We start from the raw sequence: 15,358 nt of genomic DNA on the forward strand, positions 1-15,358 counted from the left end.
CCTCCTCTATCTGCCCCCTTCCCCCTCCCAGCGCCCCCCCACTGCAATTATTTGCCCCCTTCCCTCCTCTAAGTGTCCCAAGACACTCCTCTTCACTGTACTAGATGCCCCTCAATTCCTCCTATCACCAGACCTAAGAAACCACTTGCAATTTTGAAAACAGTTAAAGCCATAGCATAGACTGAGTTTTAGGTAACTACCCATTTTTACCAATTTGGCAAAACCATCTCAAGTTCACACACTGAAATGAAGGCAAACTTGGAACAGAACCCAGGGATCCTGTCTTTTAGCTTTTTGTTAGCCACTCGAGTATTCTTCCTCAGTTAAATACATATAATAAAATGGGCTATGGTTAAAAAAAAGATCTGATCATGATATGACAGCTTATGGGGCATTTTCCACTGGCTTTCCACTGCTATTTTTCATTATACAGTCTCTTTTCTCCTTTCAGTACCTCCATCAGAAATCTGCTCTTAGATCACATGCTCTCTTTTGATTTGCACCTTAATGATTATCAAAAATAATAAATAAATAAAGTTAACACCTTGGGCCATTCTCCCAAAGAATCCTCTTGCAGCTTCTCTGCTAAATCCAATGACAAAGGATAAGTAACCATGTAATAAAAGGTAATAATTCCACTGCGAGATCGCTGTTAAATTCAAGTGCAAGAACCTGAGTGAGTTGTCTCTCGACCATACAGTGGAATTTGCTTGTTGCCTATTTGGGAAAAAAAATTAAATTGAATAATCATCAAGATCCTTTCCTGAACACAAACATGTGCAAAACACTAAAGCTTTGTAAAGCATGAGAGTTAGAGTTTTCCTTATCCCACAAGCCCATGAACTACTGGGGAGCGTGGAGAAAGCAAAGGATGGGGCCAAAGAAAAGCAGCAGAGGCCAGTGTGTTTGTGTGATGTATGTAGCTAGTTATGTAACGATCATCACTTTTGTTTTCTCAAAACTGCACCTTTATGTTTCTCAGGAACCTTCCTGTCTGCAGGGGTAGGTACCACAGGCTCAAGCCTGCAATGTGCTGAGTCTTAATCTAGAACCGGGATCGGCAACCTATGGCACAGGTGCCGAAGGCGGCACGCGAGCGGATTTTCAGTGGCACTCACACTGCCCGGGTCCTGGCCACTGGTCCGGGGGGGCTCTGCATTTTAATTTAATTTTAAATGAAGCTTCTTAAACATTTTAAAAACCTTATTTACTTTACATACACAATAGTTTAGTTATATTATAGACTTATAGAAAGAGAGCTTCTAAAAATGTTAAAATGTATGACTGGCCCACGAAACCTTACATTAGAGTGAATAAATGAAGACTTGGCACATCACTTCTGAAAGGTTGCCGACCCCTGATCTAGAACACGGTTATAGCTCTAGTTAAGCACCCCCTGTTGGCCACTCACCAGACTGTCGTGAAGGAAATCCCAGACTGGATCCTCAGGTGTTTTAAGTTTCCCAGGTCTCTGCAGCTGCAGCACTGTTTCCCCCTTGACATCTCTGGCACATACCCTGGTCACTGACTCAGTCTGTTAACCCTTTTCAGAAATGGATCCTCTCAGCCCCTCTAACTTAGACCCAGGTCCGGTGCAAGACACCCGCATAGCTTAAACACACCCTCTCACAGAACTTGACCCAAAGGCACAAGCCTTCTGGTTTGTCCCATGTGGTAGGTATAGCACAGGGGTCGGCAACGTTCGTCACGCGGCCCACCAGGGTAAGCACCCTAGCGGGCCGGGCCAGTTTATTTACCTGCTGACGCGGCAGGTTCAGCGGATCGCAGCCCCCACTGGCCGCGGTTCGCCGTCCCGGGCCAATGGGGGCGGCGGGAAGCGGCGCGGGCCGAGGGATGTGCTGGCCGCGGCTTCCTGCCGCCTCCATTGGCCCGGGACGGCGAACCGCAGCCAGTGGGGGCTGCGATCCGCTGAACCTGCCGCATCAGCAGGTAAATAAACTGGCCCGGCCCGCTAGGGTGCTTACCCTGGCGAGCCGCGTGCCGAACGTTGCCGACTCCGGTATAGCATAACACACAGAAACACTTTACTGAGAAGTCTAATCACATGAGAGTTACACAGATCTATAAAAATAAATAAATAAAAATATATCACATATACACCCAGCACACAAATTTCCCCTCACTCTAATTCACCATTCCTTTGGGAGTCCTTGAAGGACCATCTATGTTCAGGGTCCCCCTTCCCCAGTTCATCTAGCTCCTGCAGCACTTCCTTCATCTTAAGGTAGTGAAAAAAGGGAAAAGGAGAGAGACCAAATAGACCAGTTTCTGTCCTTTATAATCTTCCAGTTTCCTGTGTCAGCTGATTTCCTAGTCCTCCTCAACAGGTGACCATAGAGTCCTACCTGGTGCCTTCATTGCTAGGCAACCACCTCTGAGCTGGGGCCAGTCTTTTGTCAAGAGTGGTTACATTTCAAGGGAAGACCTTCCAGATTGAATGACCCTATATGGTCAGTACTTTGCCACTACCCCCCTTGGAATTTTGGTCCAACATGGAAGTCAAAGGACAACAGAGAAGATCAAAGGGTGCACCTTCAAAATAGAGTTTGAAAGCTTAAAGACACATACAAGAAGTTCATAATCTCACACGGAATTCATAACTTGTAGAGATTCCCCAAGTGTTTGTAACAATTAAAGTAGGTACTTAACTTTTTGCATGAGTTGTCCCATTGAGTTCATTCCTTACCAATGTGAGAAGGGTTTAAATTCAGTTCCCTGTGAACAAGCATCCCTACTACAAACAGCTACACCCCCCCCACACACACACACACAACTAGTCCTCTTGTTGGCAGTCTCTGAAGGATGAGCTCACACTATTCTTTCAATAATTATGAGGTAGTCGCTCCTGGTATACAAGCATTGGTGCCTCATTGGTGAGACTCCCAATACAGGAGTCTCAGATTCAATTCCCAACCAACACACTGCTTAATTTCAAAGAGGAAGGATAGCCCAGTAGTTAGGGTGATAGTACAGGATTTAGGAGAGCCAGACCTTCATAGAATTTAAGGCCAAAGGGACCACAAGATCATCTGGCCTGACCTCCTGTATGTCATAGGCCCGTAAAACCACTTAGCCACCACCACCATACCAAGCCCAAGAACCAGAATTAGACCAAAGTATTACAGCTCTCTGGAGACTGACCCATTACATGCCTTAGGCATAGAACAGGAGGAACCAAGATGCACTAATGCTCAAGGCCACTGCAGTGGCAGAGAACTGATTAGTTGAGATGTACCCAGATGATTCTCAGAAGTGACCTGTGCCCCACACTGCCAAAGAAAGAGACCCTCCACACTCCCCCCAGTGTTCAATTCCCTGCTCTGCCACAGATTCCCCTTGTGACCTTGGGCAAGTCACTTAGGCCAAGATCCTCAAGGGTATTTAGGTTCCTAACTTTGTCTCTTTATGCCTCAGTTTCCCTTCTGTAACACGCAGATACTAGCACTGCCCTATGAGTACCTAAGATAGCTATAGGGTAAGGCCAACCTGGGAATTTTTTCCTGCCACTGCCCTGACAACTCTGTTATGTGTCTAGGGAACTTCAGTCTCCAGAGCTGCTAAACCAGCACTCTTCACTAGCATGAACATTTAACAAGACATTTCAGTGACATTGATCTATAATACTGGGGGAGGGAGGGAAGCAATGTTGCTCAGAATCAAGGACATTAACTTAAAGATAGTGATCTTGCTTTGCATATTGTAGAAGATCCACACTAAAGACTTCAGATTTTCTTCCTCGGGGTACAAATACGACACACATCTTAAACTTACACATCACTGAAATAAGTGCGCTGCTCAAAGCCAAAATTCAGCCCTTGGATACTTACATAAAGTTCTCATCAGAGCTACATATGTGCATCAGAGCAGCTTGGCTTTCTGAAGTGCAGTTGCACAAAAATGTATCCCCCAGCAAAGAGGTGTGGGACTTTCTTTCCTATGGACACTGGGCTCAGTTCTGACCTTTGGACACTTGCATTGGGAGACGGACTGGTGGATTTAATAGGTCTTTCCCATTTATAAAGTCTATGATTCCTCATAGTAGGGGCAAGACTGAGCCTATGAAGTACAGATGGTCATTGCTGTGAGATTAGCATTCCATCTGTTATACAGAGCTGCTACCAAGAGCAATTTAGAGTGGAACAGTGCTTAGAAAAATGAAGTAACCATAACACTGTTACCAAGAGGCAACTTCCTAGATATGTAGCAGTTGCGAGATGACTGAACTACCTGTCCTGAGTGACTATCCACAGTGTCACACATATGTTAATAATGCTCTGCAAAACATGTGGTTCTAAATAGTCCCCTTAATTTTTATTGTGTGATAGTGAGACTATCCAGGCAATGTGTTTGCACCACTTCTCTAGCTGGTACACCATAAGCCTTCATCACTAGTCCAGATATCTCTGGAACTGGAAGCATGCTACAAGAGCACCAGAGATCAAACACTAAGGCAAGTTAGGGAATCTATCAAAGATCTGGCAATGCTCAAGGACCTGCCACAGCACTGAAGCAGCAGGAGAGAGTTCTGGTGATGTCTGGGGAACTGCAGGAGCAGTGCAAGTCCCAGAGTGCTTCTGATCCCCCGGGGGAATTAACTCACATTAATCAGCACATCTCCTGGCACTGCCCAATCCTGGGTACAACATATAAATACTGAGAATGGATTTCTTAAAGGCACTAAACCACATGTTCTGAGTTAAAGGTATATTTTAATTACTTCTGTGGAGACTATTCTAGTGAAGGGTCTTTTTCCACTAAAAAACTGGGTGGGTTAAAGATACCTCTCTCTTCATCCCCAAGAAGAGTAGCAGAGTCTCGCTTTACACCCCTGCAGTTGAACAGGGCACTGGCAGCCATCGGGGCAGAAGGGGGACCTGGAAGGCCTTCTATTTCCTCCCATCAGGAAATATAAGACCCGGGCCCATGGATACCTCATTCCCCTTCCCCTACAGTGGGATATGACAATGTCTTTCCTTATCTGGGTCTTGAGAGGTTCACACACTACAGTTAATGATGCTCTAAACCAGGGGTAGGCAACCTATGGCACGCGAACGGATTTTCAGTGGCACTCACACTGCCCGGGTCCTAGCCACCGGTCTGGGGGCCTCTGCATTTTAATTTAATTTTAAATGAAGCTTCTTAAACATTTTAAAACCCTTGTTTACTTTACATACAACAATAGTTTAGTTATATACTATAGACATAGAAAGAGACCTAAAAACGTTAAAACATATTACTGACATGCAAAACCTTAAATTTGAGTAAATAAATGAAGACTCGGCACACCACTTCTGAAAGGTTGCCGACCCCCTGCTCTAAACTTTGGGTGAAAAGGATAAGCATGTACTTTTGAACCCTTCTACAAGTCCTTTTGGGTCCCACTCAAGAAAGCCCAGTTCTGCATCCACTGGCAGGAAAGTGGAAATACAACTGGGCAACTCTAAGAGGCAAGAGTGCCCAGGCAACTACTGGAATGTCAAAGATGGATAAAATTCCTCTCTTAAAAAAAAAAAAAAATGGGTGTGTGTGGGGTAAGTTGCCACTAGAACAGCTACAAATACTTCCTTGCCTCAGTCTGTCCCTGTTCTGAGCAGCCCCAATCATCTCTTCACTCAGATAGAAAAATTAGATAGTGAAGGCAATTGTAGTTTGGCGATTCACTTTGATAAGAGCAGGTCACATGACAAATGGTTATGCCTTCCCTTTAAAGGTATCTGGGGACCAAGAGGGAAATCATTTTTACTGTGATGGTCAGATCTCGAAAGCTAAGCAGGGTTGCGTTAGTACCTGTAAGGAAGATCTCTAGGAAATGCCCACATTCTGGGAACAAAAAGAATGAGGAGGACTTGTGGCACCTTAGAGACTAACAAATTTATTTGGGCATAAGCTTTCGTGGGCTAAAACCCACTTCATCGGATGCATGCATGAAAGCTTATGCCCAAATACATTTGTTAGTCTCTAAGGTACCACAAGTCCTCCTCATTCTTTTTGCTGATACAGACTAACACGGCTGCCACGCTGAAATTCTGGGAACAGTTTCCTCTGCCTCAGTACTGAGCTATTGACTCTACATGGCCGTAGGGTTACTGGGCTGCTCAGAGTGCCATCTTTCACATGGGACGCAAAAATAAGTTCATAACCACTTGTCATTAAAGGGCCTAGGACATGTCTTGTAACCATATGGCTGTTAACTCTGGTGCACTGGCCAAATTCCAACTTGGGTAATTCTATTCTGCCTCTCTAAATTGTTCCCGTTTCAAACTGAACATGGGATTTTTAGGTTTTTGTTGTGGTTTTCTGCCAGAATTGTGACTAGCATAGCTGTGTGCTATGAAAAAGCCATTGTTTCACCCTAGAAGTAAGCGTTGGAGAAAACCATTCACCAGGATCTTTGCTTCCCCATCCACGAAGTGGGGATGATCATGCTGACCTCTCACGGAGGAGTTGTGCAGCTTAATGTTTTGAAACTGCTTTGAGATCTTGCTATAGGTACTACAGAAAGGCAACGATTGACTTATTACAATATCTTACTATAGTTTGCATAGTAGGAAAAATTAGCATTGACTTCTGCATAATTCTCTTTATTTTTAGCCTAGTTCAGCAGGATCTCAAAGTTGTCCTCCGATAGCCAGTCTATAGCCTTTGGGAAATTAATTTGGCCAGTCTCGGTCCACTGCCTAGAGGACAAATGGTGTTTTTGTGACGTGGCCATTTCAGTGCGGGGAAATGGGTATGTGAAGTGATCCCCGTAGACAAAGTAGTATGTAAAATGCCTTGGGAGCCTTCAGGATGAAAGGCTATATAAATGCAACTATTGATACAATCATTTTTGTAATAATTTCTCAGGTTGTTTTTTTTAAATGTAAGTTTCATATGCTGACACTGCACTGTATGTCAGGCCTTGTCTACACACAAACTTGTACTAGTTTAGTTTAACCTGCGTGGACACTTTTTTCAGTTGAAGGGTGAGTTTTAGATTTAATTAACGCCTGTTGCTAATCAACCTAAGCTAAACCAAAATAAATCCAGCTAAAACCAAAGCAAGGCCTGGTCTACCTTTAAAAGTTTTGCCAGCATAGCTATTCAGTGAGGACTGTTTAGGGGAAAAACAAAACCAAACCACCACCAAACACACACACAGCCTGAAAATCAAAATACCCTCAACTGAGAGCTGTGTTGACAGAAACCCTAGCATAGGCAAGGTTATACTGGCAAAAGTTGTTTTGCTGGTACAGCTTATTTTGTTCAGGGAACTGGTACACCTCTACCCCGATATAACACGACCCGATATAACACAAATTCGGATAGAAACGGTAAAGCAGCGCTCCGGGGGGGGAAGGGGCGGGGCCGCGCACTCCGGTGGATCAAAGCAAGTTCAATATAACACGGTTTCACCTATAACGCAGTAAGATTTTTTTGGCTCCCGAGGACAGCATTATGTCGAGGTAGAGGTGTATAAGCTATACCAGCAAAAGAGTTATTTAGCCAGTATTATAAGCTGCATCTACACTAGGAGTGTTTGTTGGCAAACCCTTTCTAGCACAGACTAGGTCTAAGAGCGTCCCGTCCAACCTACATTTTTCAACCGTTTAAATTACGTCAAACCACTGCAACTCTGCTAGAGTCACTCGCGGCCTGTCTAAAGAGGCCTCGTGTCAGCCACCATGCGAATAACCTCTTTCAACAGTTTTTAGCAAGGGGAAAACAAGATAGAGGTTTCTGAAATAATTCCATCTGCGACTGCCTCTTGACACTCCCTGCCAGAATCCTTTCTTTAAAAGGTGATAGCAGACGAGCTCCATGTAACTTATTTAAAAAGGATGCACCCGAGTAACGTGCATATGCTGTCAAAGACAACGTACAGGCCAGATTTTCATAAGAGTTCAGCACGTTGTGCTTTGAAATCTGGTCACAAGTGTCACAGTGGGAGCTGCACACTTTCAAAAGTCTAGCTCCATGACCACATTGACAATTTGCACCACATCTCCCACTGTTGTGCTACCACTAGCAATGGTTGGAATGCTAGCGTTCACCCCCGTGTTACCTAGACCTGCTCTGAGCAGGGCAAAACCAGGGTGGATTTCACACTGTACGAACTGCGCCGAGTACCAGGTCTGAAGCTTAATGCACAATACTTCCACAGAGGGATTTTGAATTTAGCAGGCTTCATTTCCATCAGTTTGGAACTTGGGATACCACATTTGCACCCCAGACACAGCTTTCTTGAACTCACAGAATCAATTTGCATTTCATTTTCAGAGACAGGCAAATGGAACAAAGAGACAAATCTGCATTATACCTCTAGAAACCCCACTGAAGCTAAAGGGAAATCAAGGGGTAAAACTACACTATGTTTCAGGCTGTGAGCAGGCAGGATGATTCAGCAGAAAACAAGAGCATCAGCAAGGTCTTTTCCTCAAGGGATAATGATAACAAGAAATGCCAATTTATTGCTCTTTTTTCTGAGTACCTTGTATAAGGAGAGGACAGCAGTTGAGTTTGAGTTAACCTGTTGTTCACCAAAAGCCAGGTCATGCCTTTGCACTCTGTCTTATGTTTCTTGAACTGAGACAAGACCTTACTTTTAACAAAATATTACCTTTAAAAAAACCAAAAATGGACAAGGGGCACTGTCGAGACGATATTAAGCCTGCCAGTTGATAACTGAAGCTAGAAGGGCCAGCATGGCTCTTATTAAAATAAACACTGCACTTTTAAGTCATTTGTTGCATCGTGCTCTTCAACGCATCTAGCACTTGTATATCCAGAGAAAGCAGTATATAGTGGTTACACTACAGGGCTGGGGTTTACAAGTTTCCAGGCTTGGCCATCTCTGGGAGAGCTTGGGGAAGTCTGTTAGCCTCTGTGCCTCAGTTTCCCCACGTACGTAATGGGGATAATAGCTTCCTGCCACACACAGGTGTTGTGAGAGTTATTCAGTTGAAGAATGCAAAAAAACCACCACCAAAAAACATCCTTTTAGTGAAGGTGCTACAGAAGGGCAAAGTAAACATATCATGAGTTTGGATAGTACGCAAAATCCCATTGATTTCCATTTACTCAACTTGGTAGCATCTGACAGTTATTCTCGCTGTTGTTCAGTGGCCTATACGAAGCAAGTATGTGGCATCTCAGTCTAATTTCTGGTGGTGGTTTTGGGGTTTGGAAACTGGCCATCACAGCTGGCATGAGTTATCCCCTTTGTTGACAGCTTCCACAGGGAGGCCAGTGACCGACAAGGCCTTCTCATCCCTAGACATGTAGTCTCTCCAGGTCACAGGGCACTATGGAGAAAGCCTGCATGGAGTTACCTGTTTTGTGGTTAGTCACAGGACTTCATTCTCCAGGATTCAAATAGGCAAGCACCTCTTACCAAAATGAGATTCATTACAAAGAAACAAAGCCCCACACTGATCACGCTTACCTTGTAACAGGTTCTTCCAATACCAACCCCACGAATCCTCTGGCTTCCTATTGTTGACCCTTGACCAAGTGGTAGCAGATTTTTGGTGTCTTGGAGGTCCGTTTGCTGCTTGCAGTAGAAACTAACGATAGGAAGACAGGTATTTTCTTAGCGTATTTTCTTTATTTACCAAGTGTACACAAGTCCTAGGAGGAGGAGTTAAATCTAGCTCTTAAATAAACCAAGCAAGCTCATAACCCAGTACTACCGAGGGGTAGGTTTTGCAGTGAAGAAGCTGTTCGAAGCGTCTGTACATCAAGCCTGATTTTAAAATGGTTTTGAGCACCATCTGCTGTCATCCCTAAATAATGCCACTCTGAATTGGATATCAAACCAGCCCTTCACTTTCTACAGAAACATGCGCACCATTTGCCACTTCAGAGTTACACTATGCCAAGTTTATCCCGGTCTCCACCGAAGCTATACCAATGGAGTGACGCTGGAGATTAGTTCGCCTCACTAGTTCTAGAGCACTTGCTGTGGGTACTCTCAGAGCTCCAATGTCCACACCTGGTGAATGGCTATAGCACAATGGATCTTTATGTTACGTACAAACAGTGTCCTAAAATGTGTTGTGAAAAGTATTAAGTGGCGAGACAGCAGGTAATAATATCTGGTGTCCATTACAGAGAACATTGGGGTGCAGGTAGTGGGTGCTGGAAAATTTAGCATCTAACAGGAAGAGAAACGAGGAGGTGAGGACAAGGGAGAACGTTACCAGTTATCAAGGCTTAAGGTAGGCTGGGCAGCCTGGAGTCAGAGACCCCTCTCAAGAAGTCCTGGGAGGTTTAGTTGTTGACAAGTGGTGACGTGGCCAAGTCTCATGCTACACTTTCTGACTAAGGAACACAGAGCACAGAATAAGCCATCTCCAACATGGGGTGTCTTCCTACTCTCGCTAGGCTGTGCGTCACAAGAAGTAGGAATGTTTTGGGCGGGGGGGGGGGAAATCTGAGACATGCACCTTAAGATTTCAAATTCAGAACTAATCATAGGGGTTCATTCTGTTGTTTTTCCTTCTGAGATTGGAGGGGAAACAGCCCTGACAGTCTGTTCAGCCCCTTCTCTAGATGGGGACACACACACACGGCTGAGTCCCAGCTGGGGCTGCAATACCAAGACTCCAAGGGCCCGGCTAGGTCAGGGAATAGGATACAGGACCTTTCGCCTCTAAACATCAGCGCCAAATGTGACCTTGGGGAGAGTCATGTTCCCATCTGACGCCATCTCCCTCCACTTCCCAGAGGAAGTAATCCCACACCCGCAGACTGACAATTGGCATTAGCTACCCCTTACTTGCAGCCTCAGCTGACACACCAAGGACTGAATGGATCACAAAGAGTGGCCTTCCCTCTCCACCCCCCATTAGAAAGGGCTCCCCCAAGGCAGGGGAAGGTACATTGGCTGGACACAACAATCACAAACCCTTAGCAGAAGATAGGGGCACGTAGTCCTCCATTCCCCACCCATGGGTGTCCAAGCCACTTGCCACCCCACCCGGTCCCACAAGATCCTAACTAGGTTTGAGAAACAGGAGATGAGGGACGTAGTTCACAGAGGACTCTGGCCAGCTGAGAGGAGCATTTCAGGAGGACACACCACAAAGACATCCTGCTCCATGGATCGAGGCGGGTCCTGAGATTGCCTGGGCACCACTCAGAGGATGCAGTGAGTGTGACTGCATTGCTCAACAGGACTGCCTGGAGCACATTGGGTCCCAGGCCTAGATCCAAGACCATAAAAAGCAACATGAGACTGAGGAACCAGTGAACATTTCCACTTCCCATGAACCCACCAGTCTAACCGCCTGCCTGACTCCACCGGGAAGCTAGGATTGGGGGCTTTTGCAGAGCTCACCTCCAACCCCAGCCAGTCACAATACATCAGACCTCCAGGGCGCACAAGCTATCCCCTTCCCAGGCCCTCCAGCTCAAAGATAGCGCCAAACCTCTGGAACTTGCCCTCCCCTCAAACTTACCAAGGGCAGCTACAATCTGCATATCCAATCAGAGCAACGGTCACAGCAAAGCACTTTCTAGAAGTCCTACACACAGGGTCGGTGCTACCATTTAGGCAAACTAGGTGGTTGCCTAGGGCACCAAGATTTGGGGGTGCCAAAAAGCGGTGCCCCCATTTTTTTTTCCCCATAGTTCCTATGCCCGCTCCTCGAGCGGGCGGTCGCTGCTCCACTTCTCCCGCCTCCCAGGCTTGCAACGCCAATCAGCTGTTTGGCGCCGCAAGCCTGGGAGGGAAGGAGAATTAGAGCGGGGGCGGCGTGCTTGGGGAGGAGGCGGAGCAGAGGTGAGCTGGGGTGAGGAGCTACCACACGGCTCCCGGGGGGGAGAGGGGGGCGAGACTGCCATGGGGGTGCACCTCAGGGCGGGGAGCTGCCGTAGGGCTGGATAGGGGGGTGCAAGGTGGAAGTTTCACTGAGGGCGCAAAACTTCCTTGCACCGGCCCTGCATACACACACACACTCACTCTCCAAGCACCAGGACAATGCAGGCAGCTGCTGCAGGAAGTTTCCCCACAGTTACTTGCACACATGCGGGAGGTAATACAGAGAGAAGGGAATAGGCCCCTGGTCCACATCTCTCTAGACCAGACCATTAACCAGAATGAGCTGAGCTCTTTGGGCCACACACCCAGAATTCTCTGACTGGAGTGGGAATGCTAAACCCTTGGAAAGCAGGTGTCTCTGGAGAAAGAATGGCTCTAAAGCACCTGTGCTTAAGGAGGATATAGGTCCCTACCTAGGCAAACAGAGGTGAGCCTATAGGCAGATTGAAGAGGTTCTTACAGGAGCGCCATGCCTAGGGTAGGAAGGGGTTCCAAGGATGTCCCCTTGGATTGGGTTTATACTCACACTCAAGATCAACAAGACCAAACAGTTCTCAGGGCTTCAGCTTCCCCACAGTCTGATAAGCAGATCACACGCTGCTCCCAGAACCAGGAAAGGAACCCAGGAGTCCTGACTTCCACTCTCCTCCTGCTTTTGTTCATAGGCCACACAGGCATGATCTGATCAGCACATCTATAGAAGCAGTAACCCCAGGAGAAGAAAGGCTAAAGGGATTTTCCTTCAACCCAAGGAATGTGTCAGCCTGTGAGACATAAACATAACTAACGTGCACCCCAGGACTTCAGATTAAAAGCAACAGGCAGCCTAAGGACCATCCCCAATGCAGCAACTAACAGATCAAAACAGCGAACATCTTCTAGCCTTAATTTCCTTGTTCCCCCCACTGTCCTATCTATCTATCTATCTATCTATCCCTCCCAATCTCATATGCAGCTACCCTCCCCACGCAGGCTGTATTTGAAGGGCACTAGATGCCTCTGCTTTCCCAGCATGCTCTGCTGTTTGTTTTTAAAATGCCTCAGCTGGGTGCCAATGCCTGCTTTTCAGCTACGAGAAACATGCTTGTTAGGAGCAGATTCCTAATCTCCCTTCTGCACCATGAATGGGGATAACACCCAGCTGCTCCCCTTCAGGAAAAGGGGAGGGTCCATTCCACAGCCCTAGCACAACAAAAGTCTAGCTTATTATGCACTGACTTATCCCCCAACAATAACTTGCCCAGTCAGGCAAACCTACAATCCAGAGCTGAGACCAGCACCTCCAGGAAGGGCTTCCATTCCCCCGCAGCTGCTCTCACCATTAGACACAGCCCTCCCAGGGCTCTAACAATTAGATGACCCTCTCTTGGAGGTGGGAAGAGAGCTAAGGTGGGAGGCTATAATGGAAAGTGTCGGACACCTGGGTCTAACAGACATCGTCAGCTTCAACGATGAGAAAAAGAACAAATATGCTCTGTAGCTCATTAGCAAAGTGTAAGTGCTATTGTTACTCCTTCAGGAATGAGTCTTACCTTCTCAATGTTCAATTTATTCAATCAAGATCTGAGCACTTGGGAGCTCACGCCAGCAGGGTCTTGCCCTCTCTGGACACCCTGGCAATCTCCTCCATGTGTTGTTTTCAAGTATCCTTCCAACAAGCGAATGCTGCACCCTGCTCTGAAGGGACAATTCCCATTAATCAAAATATAAACAATAAAACAAGTATACACACAACATCCAAATTCATGTCTTAATACATTGTTTTCCAATACAAATCATTTAAACAATTACAATCATTCCAAGGGCTTCACAGTCACTTAAAAGACGCCAAAAGTCTGATCCAGTGCAGCAGTTCTCAAACGGTGGGTCAGGACCCCAAAGTGGGTTGTGACCCCGTTTTAATGGGGTCGCCAGTGCAGGCATTAGACTTGCTGGGGCTTGGGGCCAAAGCCCAAGGGCTTCAGCCCTGAGTGGCAGAACACAAGCTTTGGCTTCAGCCCTGAGCAGTGGGGCTGAAGCCCATGGGCTTCAAGTTTGGCTTCTCCGCCTGGGGCGGTGGGACTCGGGTAGGCTCAGGCTTTGGTCCCCCTTCCTGGGGTCATGTAGTAATGTTTGTTGTCAGAAGGGGGTTGCGGTGCAATGAAGTTTGAGAACCCCTGATTTAGTGGCTAGGACAGTGGTGACTCACAGGAGTGTCAAGCCCATAGATTTGGCATATTCATTCTGAAAGGCAGTACAAGTGAGTGGATGAGACTTGGTGCCAGCATATTAGGAACCTACTTGAAGTGACCTTATGCAGCCTCTCAGTTACTTTATATTTAAAATGGGGAATGATACTTGTCTCTCTCCTGGAGTCAGGATACGAGGCCTTACCAGTAAGAAGGGATGTGGCCTCCACAGAAATATTAACAGGAGTCAGTCAGTAGAGGAAGTGAGACTAGAACCTATTTCCTCTTGCAGCCCCTTCAGCCTAGAGCTCCATCTTGGAGGAACACCAACTCCCTGACATCCGTCTTCCCGAAGTTCCCCCCTTCCCGGGAGGCAGAAGCTCCCTGTGAATGGGGTTTGTGTGGAGGGACAGGAGGGGGAGTGAGGAACGGGCAGTGTCAGTCACAGTTGTGTCGAGTGTAAGTCAATTGCTCCCTGTCTGGCTGACGGTGGTGCACGCGTACACAGGGTGTGTGGAAGTCCCTCTGCCATGCTCTGGGGGATGCGGGCTGGCACGCTGAGGTGTACGTGTATGGAGTTTGTGTGTAAATCCTGCTGGTTCTGGCAGATCCTGTGGCCTGTTGTGTGTTCAGGAGCTGTGAATTCCTCTCCTCTGTGGCATGGCGTGTGGTAAACCTGTCTCCGATCACACTCCGTGATACATCTGTGGATGAGGGGACGTATGTGTGTAAACCCCTTTCTCTACAGAGTGTGGGTGTGAGCAAGGACATAAAGATCTCTGTGATGTGTGTGTGCTGGGGTGTAAACCCCCTGTGTGTGTAAATTGCTCTGCCTCAGGCACACTCAGCGGTGTGGGTGTGTAAATCGCTCTGCCTCAGGCACACTCAACAGTGTGTTATAGGTGCTGGAACGGGGGATGCTGCCTCACCTCCTGGTTTAAAATGGTTTCCATTATATACACGGTTTACACTTTGGTCCAATGGCTCTCAGCCCCCCCCGCCACCCCCCACTATAGAAATTGTTCCAGCGCCCCCGGAGTGTGTGTAATCCCTGCTGTGTCTGCACACTTGGCAGCATTGGTGCGTGTAGGTGTGTAAGTATGGCTCTATTTGCAAGCCCTGGGGGGAGTTTACAACCCTCTATCTCTGGCACACTCATCTGTGTGCATGCGTGTGTAAGGCCCACTGTCTCTGGAACACTCAGCCGCGCGTGTGTAAGTCCCGCCCTGCTAGCTGCACACCCAGGCGGGGGGGGTGTGTGTGTAAGCCCCGCCCCCGGCCGCGCTGCGCCTCGCCCCGCCCCTTCCCGCGCTGCCCGCAGACCGGAGCGGAAGCGCCGCTCGCTGCGGCCCAGCGGGTCCGGCCC

The 15,358-nt window shown here is 47.2% G+C and overlaps 1 protein-coding gene across 2 annotated transcripts in view; it reads right to left on the minus strand.

Moving 5' to 3' along the window:
* Nucleotides 1–13,366, minus strand: part of MAPT (microtubule associated protein tau) — a 109,528-nt gene extending 96,162 nt beyond the window's left edge. Inside the window, exons 1-2 of one of the 2 annotated variants that reach the window (XM_034755893.1) lie at nt 13,357–13,366; nt 9,446–9,566 (exon numbers count right to left, since the gene is read on the minus strand). The gene's annotated coding sequence lies outside the window, so the exon portion shown is untranslated. Of the gene's footprint in view, nt 1–9,445; nt 9,567–12,350; nt 12,503–13,356 lie in introns of those variants that run through there. The other variant, XM_034755881.1, reaches the window with a different exon arrangement.
* Between the last annotated feature and the right edge of the window lie 1,992 nt (nt 13,367–15,358).

This window comes from Trachemys scripta, chromosome 23, assembly GCF_013100865.1.
Source record: "Trachemys scripta elegans isolate TJP31775 chromosome 23, CAS_Tse_1.0, whole genome shotgun sequence".
Taxonomy (NCBI): domain Eukaryota; kingdom Metazoa; phylum Chordata; order Testudines; family Emydidae; genus Trachemys; species Trachemys scripta.